This window comes from Nanorana parkeri, unplaced genomic scaffold (assembly GCF_000935625.1).
Source record: "Nanorana parkeri isolate BGI_ZX_2015 unplaced genomic scaffold, ASM93562v1 scaffold477, whole genome shotgun sequence".
Lineage (NCBI taxonomy): Eukaryota > Metazoa > Chordata > Amphibia > Anura > Dicroglossidae > Nanorana > Nanorana parkeri.
Genome location: NW_017306745.1, coordinates 386,033 through 398,277, shown reverse-complemented (window position 1 = coordinate 398,277; position 12,245 = coordinate 386,033).

The following is a 12,245-nucleotide window of genomic DNA, read 5'->3' as shown; positions in this document are numbered from 1 at the left end:
GTGCAGGAGCAGAAAATGTCTAATAGTGATTTATTGCTGGCTGCAATCCATCAGCAATAGATCACTATAACAGTGATCTATTGTATGGAGAAGCTGGACTCTCGTTATGTCATTACAATCCCCATGTAGAAAGAATGTGGACGCATAACATCAACTTTTGCTTGTACAGCATGTCTTCTGCGGAGTGAACTGTGGAAGCATTGGAAGTCCAGGAGATGATTGTTTCATCTTCAAACTTTATTAAAGTAAATCTAAACCAACTCACTAAAATCTCACATGAGTTTTCCATGTTGGTGTAAATTCGACAGCTCAGACACCTCCTATTATAGGGTGACAACACCCTGGCGGTGTCTCCAAATTGTCCTCCTGCATTGTCACCCTGTCACATGCGCCCTCTCGTCAAGCTGCCACCTTAACACACATTGGCAAACATTGGCCATAGTTATCCCCATCAGGAAGCCAATCCAGCAGTGATGTGCAACTTACCTTGGAACAAGCGCATGTAGACAGGATGGGACTCAAAGTGGCTGGAAGGGATAAGCTGTGCTGACATAGAAAAAATTATAAAAAAAAGCTAAAAACAAGTATTGTATTAAAAAAATGACACTTGTATACTACACAGAGTGCTTTGACTACATTTTTGTAGAAAGCGCTGCACGATTCACCTCAGTCCTTTAAACGTTTACCATTGAAAGCCCCTACCCCAGTCATATGCACATACACTTCAATGTTGCATGATGCCAATGAAAATAAATAAAATGTATTAATAACATTTGTGTCTACTTATTTTATTTTGCTTGCCTGCCAATTCATCTGCAATAGTAAAACTGCAAAACATCCTTTTAAAACTGAACACAAATTACCCCACTAGGGAGCAGTGTGGTCGAACGGATCTACTAGACTTCCAGCAATTACCAGCCCCAACCAAAACTGATAGGAGATTTAGCTACAACTATAGAAAAAACATACTTTTTAACATAATCGCTCCTCGCCATGTGTAGGTACAATATGCAGTTAAAAAAAAAGCTAGGCACTTCAAATCCTCCACTGTACAGCTCAGAATGATATATTGATAAAGTAATGAGGGAGAACAATCTACAACAGCATGCCCTGTGCCCATGACTCAAGTGTCTAAAGATGACGGATGGGGGGAGGAAGAGCGGGTGTGTTACGTGGTATCATAATTGCCCTGAACATGGTTATTCAGTCAATATAAAATTATGTAGAGGGTTGGGGGTTCTACCCTCCTGGGTGTGGGAAATACCTCTTAGTCTCGTGAAGATGTTGATCCCAGTGGTTTGGTTGGGGCCTCCAGCGATCCACTTCAGAATCTTGCACTCTGGACAATATGGGATAGGACAGTCGTAGCTGGATGAGGTATTATCAGTCTGTCATAGGTGTGGCTGTGCTGGAAGACTACAGCTAGGGAGACCAGAGTCTGGTAAATGTAGCTGTTGTAGCTTGCTTTGCCAGAAAGTAAGCATCAGTGGAGTAGGAGATTTCCCCCCAAGAACAATGGCTTTTCGTGCATAAAATAACAGAAGGCCTAATGGTGTTCTGGTAGGCCTCTGTGAGGGCAGAGGGTTCACTTGACCAAGGAAGCAGATCTTTACATCTGGTTGAATAGAGAAGTCTGTTATAGAGGAGATGTACTGTACTTCTGAACCTGTGCCACCGATCCAGAAGATGTGTATGAAGTTTGCATGTGAATGGGAGCACCACCAACATTCCATGGACAAGGGTGAGAAGATCCTGCCAAACCTTGCAGGTGTGATGTGAAACTGGTATATTATATTGTATTGGATAAGTCGGTCTCTAGCTGAGACTAGTTGCTGGAAAGGATAGTCCCAACATCATCGAAGTCCTCATCATCAGGAGTAGTAAGGTCTGAAGACCATTTCCTTCTACATTGATCAGTGGCCAGGATCACATGTCATTGTAGGGCCTGATACATTTTAGAGTATATTTTAGTCAGGCCAGCTTATTAAAACAAGATGTCCAGCTTTGAGGGTTTAGTTGTATAAGGTCCAGGATAAATCAGATAGAGCATACATGTTGCAGCTAGAGGTATCAAATCAAGTACCATCAACTACTATTTAGGCTTTAGTTCCCCAAAACAGGCTAAGGTATTATTAATGAAAATGTTTTGTAATGTTTTTATACCCCTTGATGCCCATAATGACTTGAACCCTGGATTTTTGGTCAGGGGGTTGTAAGGGGACCATTGTTCCTGTAGCACTTAGATCAATTTGTGGACTTGGATCCAGGCTTGGATAATTGCTTGCATCTGCATGCAAGTAAGGTGATAAGGGGCTTGCCTGCATCTATAAAGTAGATGTTGAAGGGCCTTAAGCCCTAACTTGCTGCCCCCACCACTACAGACACACTATTTTGTTAACTGTGAGCCATTGTCTGTGACCCACCAGGGATTTTTTTTAAAAAGCCTGGAAGAGTTATACCACCAGATGTACAGGGCTGTCATAGTACAGTGAACCTCTGTCATTGCATTGTGATTAGTTGCACCTGACACAGGGGAGGGAACAGGCAAAACTCCATATGAAGGAATTATGCAGTATCCAAGGCATATAAGAGGCCAGGTGCTGACTCTAAGCTCCACCTATTACTAAAGTACTAAAATATACTTTCCCTGTGATTAAGACATAGGGTCCAGTAAATGTTTCCAGCAGATTATGGGCTCCTGACCTTGAAAAAGTTGAGTATCACTGTGGTAGGTGCATTCTTTGTGGCGCAGTCACAGAACTGCCAATACTGTAATACAACCACTAGATGGTGATAAGGGCTTTGATTACACAATGCTGCCATATTTGTAGCAGATACAAGATAGTAAATAGAATCCTTTTCTTCTGATTCCTGCAAAGGTTTATATTTTTGTTTTTTGTTGGGAAGAAGAGGATTCCACAGGCATTTAACTAAAAACTTTTGGTTATTAGCCTAAAGTGAGGATATTTAGAATAAATGAATGCAGCATTGGTTCACTAGGTTTCTTTAAATGTCTACCTTATTACACAAGAAAAATCTGAAAAAGAAGGTTTGAGATGCAAACAGGGATCGCAGCCTATGTGTAAAGATTTTCACCCAGACATTGTTGTTAAGCATCAATCCGCTGTACTTCCTTTTGTCAATATCCTGGTGGTTAGCACCCTTTGCAAAATTTGTAGTTTCACATTTGAACAAATCACAAATAAGGCTTATTTATAAAAAAAAAAATTGCAGAGCCAATTATCCTGCCAGCATTTGCATTCGTTCTGTGCAAATGGGGGCAGAAACAAATGTCATTATCATATTTTCTATCCAGGTCAAATGTGATTCATTCATAAGAGTTAGGTGAATCAAGAAAATACCGCAGTGTGGCCCATAGATGCAGCTGAGGATCATAGGAAATAAATACTTGTTTACTGTGATCCTCAGCTCCATCTAGTGGCCATAATGATCTTGAAAGAAAATATACTAATAACATTAGTTTTGCCATATTTGCACAGAACAAATGTACAGACCAGTGACATCACTGAGAATGCAGCCTATCCATTCACTAGAGTCCGGTGACATCACTGAGAATGCAGCCTATCCATTCACTAGAGACCAGTGACATCACTGAGAATGCAGCCTATCCATTCACTACAGCCCGGTGACATCACTGAGAATGCAGCCTATCCATTCACTAGAGACCGGTGACATCACTGAGAATGCAGCCTATCCATTCACTAGAGTCCGGTGACATCACTGAGAATGCAGCCTATCCATTCACTAGAGACCGGTGACATCACTGGCAATACAGCCTATCCATTCACTGGAGATCGGTGCCATCACTGAGAATGCAGCCTGTCCGTTCACTAGAGACTGGTGACATCACTGAGAATGCAGCCTATCTGTTCACAAGAGACCGGTGACATCACTGAGAATGCAGCCTATCCGTTCACTAGAGACCGGTGACATCACTGAGAATGCAGCCTACCCCTTCACTAGAGACCGGGGACATCACTGAGAATGCAGCCTATCCATTCACTAGAGACCGGTGACATCACTGAGAATGTAGCCTATCCATTCACTAGAGTCTGGTGACATCACTGAGAATGCAGCCTATCCATTCCCTAGAGTCCGGTGACATCACTGAGAATGCAGCCTATCCATTCACTAGAGTCCGGTGACATCACTGAGAATGCAGCCTATCCATTCACTAGAGACCGGTGACATCACTGGCAATACAGCCTATCCATTCACTGGAGATCGGTGCCATCACTGAGAATGCAGCCTGTCCGTTCACTAGAGACTGGTGACATCACTGAGAATGCAGCCTATCCATTCACTAGAGTCCGGTGACATCACGGAGAATGCAGCCTATCCATTCACTAGAGTCCGGTGACATCACGGAGAATGCAGCCTATCCATTCACTAGAGTCCGGTGACATCACGGAGAATGCAGCCTATCCATTCACTAGAGTCCGGTGACATCACGGAGAATGCAGCCTATCCATTCACTAGAGTCCGGTGACATCACGGAGAATGCAGCCTATCCATTCACTAGAGTCCGGTGACATCACGGAGAATGCAGCCTATCCATTCACTAGAGTCCGGTGACATCACGGAGAATGCAGCCTATCCATTCACTAGAGTCCGGTGACATCACGGAGAATGCAGCCTATCCATTCACTAGAGTCCGGTGACATCACGGAGAATGCAGCCTATCCATTCACTAGAGTCCGGTGACATCACGGAGAATGCAGCCTATCCATTCACTAGAGTCCGGTGACATCACGGAGAATGCAGCCTATCCATTCACTAGAGTCCGGTGACATCACGGAGAATGCAGCCTATCCATTCACTAGAGTCCGGTGACATCACGGAGAATGCAGCCTATCCATTCACTAGAGTCCGGTGACATCACGGAGAATGCAGCCTATCCATTCACTAGAGTCCGGTGACATCACGGAGAATGCAGCCTATCCATTCACTAGAGTCCGGTGACATCACGGAGAATGCAGCCTATCCATTCACTAGAGTCCGGTGACATCACGGAGAATGCAGCCTATCCATTCACTAGAGTCCGGTGACATCACGGAGAATGCAGCCTATCCATTCACTAGAGTCCGGTGACATCACGGAGAATGCAGCCTATCCATTCACTAGAGACCAGTGCCATCACTGAGAATGCAGCCTATCCCTTCACTAGAGACCGGTGACATCCCTGAGAATGCAGCCTACCCCTTCACTAGAGACCAGTGACATCACTGAGAATGCAGCCTACACTACCTTGTGACCAATGACATCCATGGGGCACTTGGCTTCTTGGTTAATCATAATTTGAAAAATGTCAAGACATCAAATGCCTTGATGAATGGCTAAGCTTACAAATACGGCTGTCTATTGTCTAAGCTTCTCCTATAACTGTTCAGTAAACATTGACAATTAGGTTTAAAAAAAGCTGTAATGGTAAAGTTTTGTATTTCTGCCTAGTTCCAGGCAAGCAGCTGTTGGATTACAGGGGAGGTGTACTGGGATAATGTGTTGTTCTGGGTTGATAGTAATTATAGTGATGCGATCCACAGCCTCAAAAACCAGCACACGGTGCTGTCACAAACACTCCATATTCCACAGCATGCTGGGTGTATACCATTGTCTGTCTCCATCTCTTCTCCCACATGCAGAACGCCAAGTGAAGGCTGAATCCTGCCCACAACACCTGGCATGCAAATCTTCACAATACACACAATTAATTGTTTAGAAAATCAGAATTTTGTTAAATGAAACTTAAAGTCTTCCTTATGTGTGTACACGTGAAATAAATATATATGTTAGTGTATTTTGTGTGTGTGTATGTGTTTGTGTTCCACATACATAGTACCAACCTCTGCAACAGTCACAGAAAGTGCAATATAGAAGGAGGACCTGCTCATATAGCAAATTAAGTCACTCATTACCTGCACACATACACAAGTGTAATGCTAGAAGGGGGATCAGTGATCCCCCTTCTAGCATTATCCCTAATCTGGTGTTTACACTCAGAGATGCAGACCATGTAGCTGCTCCCGCAAGTCAGGTATGTGGTCCGTGATTGCGTACCTGACTTCTGAGCTGGCTGCGGGTCACAAAGTACCGGCTCGCGGGCCGCAACTGGTCCGCAGGCCGGTACATTGAGACCCCGACATTTTTGCCGCTCCCTAGGAATCTGCCGCCCGAGGCAAACACCTTGTTTGCCTCGTGGCAGATACGCCCCTGTACACAGCTCACTACCCAGTATCTATGTCACCATTGAGATCTGCACTTCAGTACACACAGCTCACTACCCAGTATCCATGTCACCAGTGAGATCTGCACTCCAGAACGCACAGCTCACTCCCCAGTATCCATGTCACCATTGAGATCTGCACTCCAGCACACACAGCTCACTACCCAGTATCCATATCACCAGTGAGATCTGCACTCCAGAACGCACATCTCATCCCCCAGTTGCCGTTGTCTCTATTAAATGCAATGGCCAATACTGTACTTTGCCATTGCACAGTAATTTCCAATTTCCCTTGTTGTCACTCCCAGTGACAATGGTCACCAGGACAAATAAAAAGGGTGAATATCCCCTTTGGAGGCACAGGCAGCAATGAAAACCTGAGAGGGGTTCAAAGCCCTCAGCACTTTATTAAATAAAAGTTTTCGCTTTAGATATACTTCAATGCTTCGAATTTAGTTCATGTTGCGCACAACAGCTAGGTTTTCTTTTCATATTTTAGTCCCAGGGAGAACAAGGAGCATGAAAGAAAGGATCTAATTTGTTCCCATGTTCAGCCAGAACAGAACTTCCTTTGGTCCAGTTCATTTCTATCTTTGAAAAATATTCCAATGACCCTGCCCTGTTGTTTATTAATTTGGCATCAGTATTTGTTCTACGTAAATCTCCTGTACTCTTGGCCACTGCATTTATTTCAGGCATCTCTGCTGACGTGATACCCACCAGCCTCGGGCCTGCTCCTATAATCCCGCCACTGCCATAGAAATACCTAATATAGATGAGGCCAAGCAATGGGATGTATGCCCACTAGGGTAGAAGTAACTGGCACAGCGCTAATAGTAAATATCAGAGCTTCAGCTCCTTCCGTCAGCAACAGCTGGCCCAGTTATCAGCCTCTCCAGGCTATTATCGTAATAAGCATTGTGAGCGTGCGGTCATTTCATGGAAAAACACGTCCTGAAGAGGCACTTGCTGTACTTTCCACCACGGAGCCAGTGTTTGGACTCTGGGGTGGAAGATGGAGTTCTCTACATTTAGCAGAAGAGTAAAGGAAGCAATCTGTTCAGGCAGACAGGTCATGACGCTTGTTTGCAACATATTGCTGGCTACATATTTTCCATGTGTTATTGCTCCAAAAGATTACATGGAATAACATGCACACCAAGTAAAGCATGGCAGATACTAAACTAACAAGCCCTAATAATATAATAAACAAGGTCATTGAGGAATTGGAGCTGCATTGTGATTGGATGTGTATTGGCAAATCACAATGATTTCCTCTGCTCCCAGGCACTGTAGAGAGCTGAGAAATGGGACTACTTCTAGGAATAGGTACTGATTATATCATACAAAGGGGAGCAGATGGGCAATCCTTTGCTTGCAGTTATACACTATTGAGCAACAAGTTCACTTTAAAGCAACTCTTTCACTAGGCTCGGATGTAATGAAGAAAGACCAACTGGTTATAGAGGAACTGTTACTGAACTCTGGAAGCTTTGCCCAGAAAAAGGAACAGTCAGAAGGCAAACATCTGGTCACCAGTATTGCCTGTGGTCTCCCTACACCTGATATGTTCTCCCATTACTAATTTACTAAGCCTGTTTCTGCACTGTGTCTCCCTGTTGAGTCGGCCATCTTGCTAGATGAAGGGCTTTGCTTCCATAAGTCAGAGCCTCCAGCAAGGAGGACAGTAAGCTTTACAGCACTGACATCACCAAATCTTACTCCAAATCCCCTGAGACAAGCAGTCAGAGGCAGCAGAGCCTTGGATCTCACACTGCAGATACATACAGTATATTATACTAGTGCTTTGCTATTTTTTAAAGAGGAATTCCAGACAATATGTAGATTTTTCTGGGTGCTACTCAGGCAGCTTTTTTCTCCTTTTTTTGAGATTAAGTCCACTATAAGATCGTGCAGAATTTGACAATTCTGGGAATGTTGGATTCCTGGCCCACCCTCTGCTTAGTGGTTAAATGCATCAGCCCCTACTGTACTGATGAAGGGGCTGGCCGGAGCAACCACAGTGGGAGGTGGACAACTAGAAAATGCTACACTATCTTCAGCTGGCGATTTTTCTTTTTTAGAGGGATGGCCAGCAGGAGAGGTGAGTATTCTATGCTTTCTTTGCCATTTTAGTAAAAAAGTAAGGGTCTGTGTTGACAGGCTTCTGTTGGCATCAGACAGGTTTTGCATTCCCATAAAAGTCTATGGAAATGCACAACCCACTTGAAACAGGTCAAATGAAGGTCAGCTGCAGGTCAAATATACCTGCCCATAAATTGACGCATCAACAAGTCCAAAGCTTGTGTTATCTTTCATTCCTGACCTTGCAACAGCTTCTACTGGCCTTTCCTTTTGTTGCCCTGTCTGTCCCTAGTGAAGTAATATAACCCGCACTTCCAGTATGGGGATCATGTACCTTACCTTCAGCCCACATGACAGTGCTTGGCACATATTGTATCCTCTCCTCTCTCCCACAGGTAAACAGAGTGGCCGGGTGAATGGAGAAAGGGTAATTATGTTTGTCTGTTGGGACCAGCATTAAAAGGCAAAGTTGATCACATTCATATTTATTCACAGGGTTACAAAAAGCACTAAGGGTTTAACTTTAAAACACAACTCCACCATCCCATATATTTTTTTCCTTTTTTTTATTCTTACCCTTTTTCAGAAATCTTTGGTCATATCACATGCATTATCCTATTAGTTTCATCCCTGGAAGAGCCGTGTGATCCTCAGTGATGCAGACGTTGACATCTTGTATGTTGACATCAGCCCCATTTTCTACATCATGGTACTGTGAGTGCAGCGCACCATGCTTACACTGCCCAAGGGGTAGGCCCATGATGCCCTTTCCTCAAAGGAAGTGGGTTAAATTACACTAAGCATCATTCACCCAAGAAGAATTGCAACATCTAGTGCTTATGGAGGCAGCGCTGGAGAGAATTGCAGTCAGAGCTCTTTTATTTTTATAACAGCTGAGCCACTAGAAATACTCCAGGACTGGAGCAGGCAGACTACAGCCCTGGATGAGGGCACAGTGACTGTAACAATATACATTGTGCATTGGGTGGTTGCCACCTGTCCAGGATTCACCCGGACAGTTTGGGTTTTGAATGCTGTGTTTGGCTTTTATGGCAGCAGAAACCCGGACACAAGATGTCAGGCACACAGGAGAAACCAAAATTAAGATAGGGGCTACTGGCCCCCCACTGAAAATAGTCTCAACTGTGATATTTACATATGAAGGGGTGGCACTATTTACATATGAAAAAGCCGCAACTCATTCTTCCAAGAAAATTTCCATGTGTGTCGCTAGAGTGTTCGGGTTTCGATGGAAGAAAAGGTGGTAACCCTAATTGTGCATACCATTATACCCAGAGATCTGGTGTATTTGCATTCCCAGTGCTCCACTGCCAGGCTGCCAGGGGTAGATGCTGACCCACAGAAGCCTATGGAGATTTCTCTGGCATCTAGCTGGGTGTAGGGCAGAGCACAGGGAGCAAAAGTACATCAATCTGGCAATGTGAAGAACAAATAGTTCTTTTATCTCACCCTATGGGTACTACATAATTACTTCCTAATTTAATACACCCATATAATTAGATATCAGTAATTATAATAGAAAACAGACTACATAGCTACCAACAACCCAATGTCTCTCATATGGAGGGACTGTTCCTTTTTTGGAAGCAAATCCCTTTGTCCCTGTTTTCTTTTTAGTTGTATCTAATTTTGGTTAGATGTATAGACCTCTGTATAAAATTTAACTTAATTTAACTTTTCAATTCAAAAGTGTTCTACTGCCGAAAACCTTCTATCCAGCCTGAAAATTATTGCAATTTTCACTTTGAAAAGCCAATCACTTCTGCATTATTTCATGAATTCATGATGTTCCTGATATGGCAGAAGTGTGTACTTTGCCTACAACTAAAAGGTGGCCCTCTTTTACATCTCAGAGAGCTGGTAAGTATGAGGCTTGCATACATCTACACCTGAATGGTGACCAGACATACCTGGCAACAAAGGAAATGGGTCCTGACCAGGAGCAAGCTATTAGCAATACTTAATGGCAGTCATATTTATAATCCCCAGCTGCAACGTTTGTCCATCTATTAGCTAAATTGATCATTAGAGGATGATAAAATGTTCCAGCGGCCAGCCGCATTTAAAGTCTAAAGGTGGCCATACACTTTACAACCCTTGCAAGACTTTTGTCTTGCGAGGGTTGTAAAGTACTTAAAAAAACGTACAATCTGCCCATCTTGGACAGGCAGATCGTACTTGCGATCATCGCAAGTGATGACTGCGAAGCTGAACGGGTAGTGTGCGCGTGTTTTGTATATCGAGCGTGTTTTGTATATAGTGTGTTTTGTATATCGAGCTGGTTTTCCAACATGCTCGATATACAAAAGTCGTGCGACCGTAGAGTAGAAACGGTCGCACGCCTTCCATACACGGCACGATTCTCGTACGATCGCGGGATTTTCGTATGAGAATCATGCAGTGTATGGGCACCTTAACTCCGCAAATTATTAACTGTTAATACAATGTTCTTTCACACTAACCTGGCTTGGAGCAGCTGTGCAACAAATAGGGGAGTGATAGTGAGAGATCACATTTAGAGATTAGCAAAATCCCAAATCCTTCCCTAGACTGGGGAACAATGTGAACCATTAATGTAGTGCATTGGACCCCCAACTACATTCTGAACTAGACATGTGCACAACAAAAAAACTTGTTTCCAGACGAAACAAATGAAAATGAAAAACGTTTTCATTCGTTTTGTCAAAGAAAACACATTTTTATGTTGTTTCGGATTCGGAGGCAACGAGCCTCCGAATCCGAAACCGCACACTGAAACCGCAGAACGAGCGGCGGCCAAATCGGGCGCCGGCTCGTCCGGTAGTTTGGAGTAGATTTTGATATACACCAAGATGTTGGCGCCTGCATGGCCGCTGGTGTGTTCTGCAAACGACTTTATGTATGCCCGAATATCGTTTTAGTATATTCGGGCATATATTAAATGCATTAAATGGACGAACTGCCGAATCAACTGATTTTCGTTGATTTGCAGGTTCGTCCGAATCCGAATGCATATGTCTATTCTGAACCTGGGTTATCTGGATTCCTAGGCATCCTCCAGAGGTTGATAGGGGTTCCTTGAGCTATTGAGTATCCATTTAATGGTCCCTGAAGAGTTCCAGGGCCAACACGACTTGGCAAATCCAGCAGCATGACACAAGTAATCTTTTCAGTTCACTGTAAGGGTGATATTCTGACCATCACTGTAAGAGGTTTATTCTTCATACTGACCACCAATGTAAGGGGCATTTTCTCCATTGACCCTCAAGAATTACCATCTTTTCTTGAATTGTATTGTGATTGTAATGTCTTCCTTATATTGTAAAGCGCTGCGCAAACTGTTATAAATATAAATCCTGTATAATAATAATTATTATTAGTTTTAAGTAAGGGTTTCCTTGAGACCTGAAAAATATTTGAGGGATTCCTCTGGAGTAGAAAGGTTGAGAAATGCAACAACTATTTTACTTCCATAGTTGGAGAACCCGTGTTTCCTTTCGATCAGTTCTTAAATTTTAATTTATATACAGGTAAAACTCGAAAAATTTGAATATCGTGCAAAAGTTCATTTATTTCACTAATGCAACTTAGCCGTCTACCAGGAGATTTTGGAGCACTTCATGCTTTCTTCCGCAGACGAGCTATATGGAGATGCTGACTTCATTTTCCAGCAGGACTTGGCACCTGCCCACACTGCCCAAAATTTTCTGAGATTGTGAATCTGGGTTTTCATGAGCTGTAAGCCATAATCATCACAATTGTGACATATCACGACTTGAACTATCTTGCTTTGCATGTAATGAGTCTCGTATATTAGTTTCACCTTTTCAGTTGCATTAGTGAAATAAATGAACTTTTTGCACGATATTCTAATTTTTCGAGTTTCACCTGTATATCAAAATCCCTGTTTGGGCAA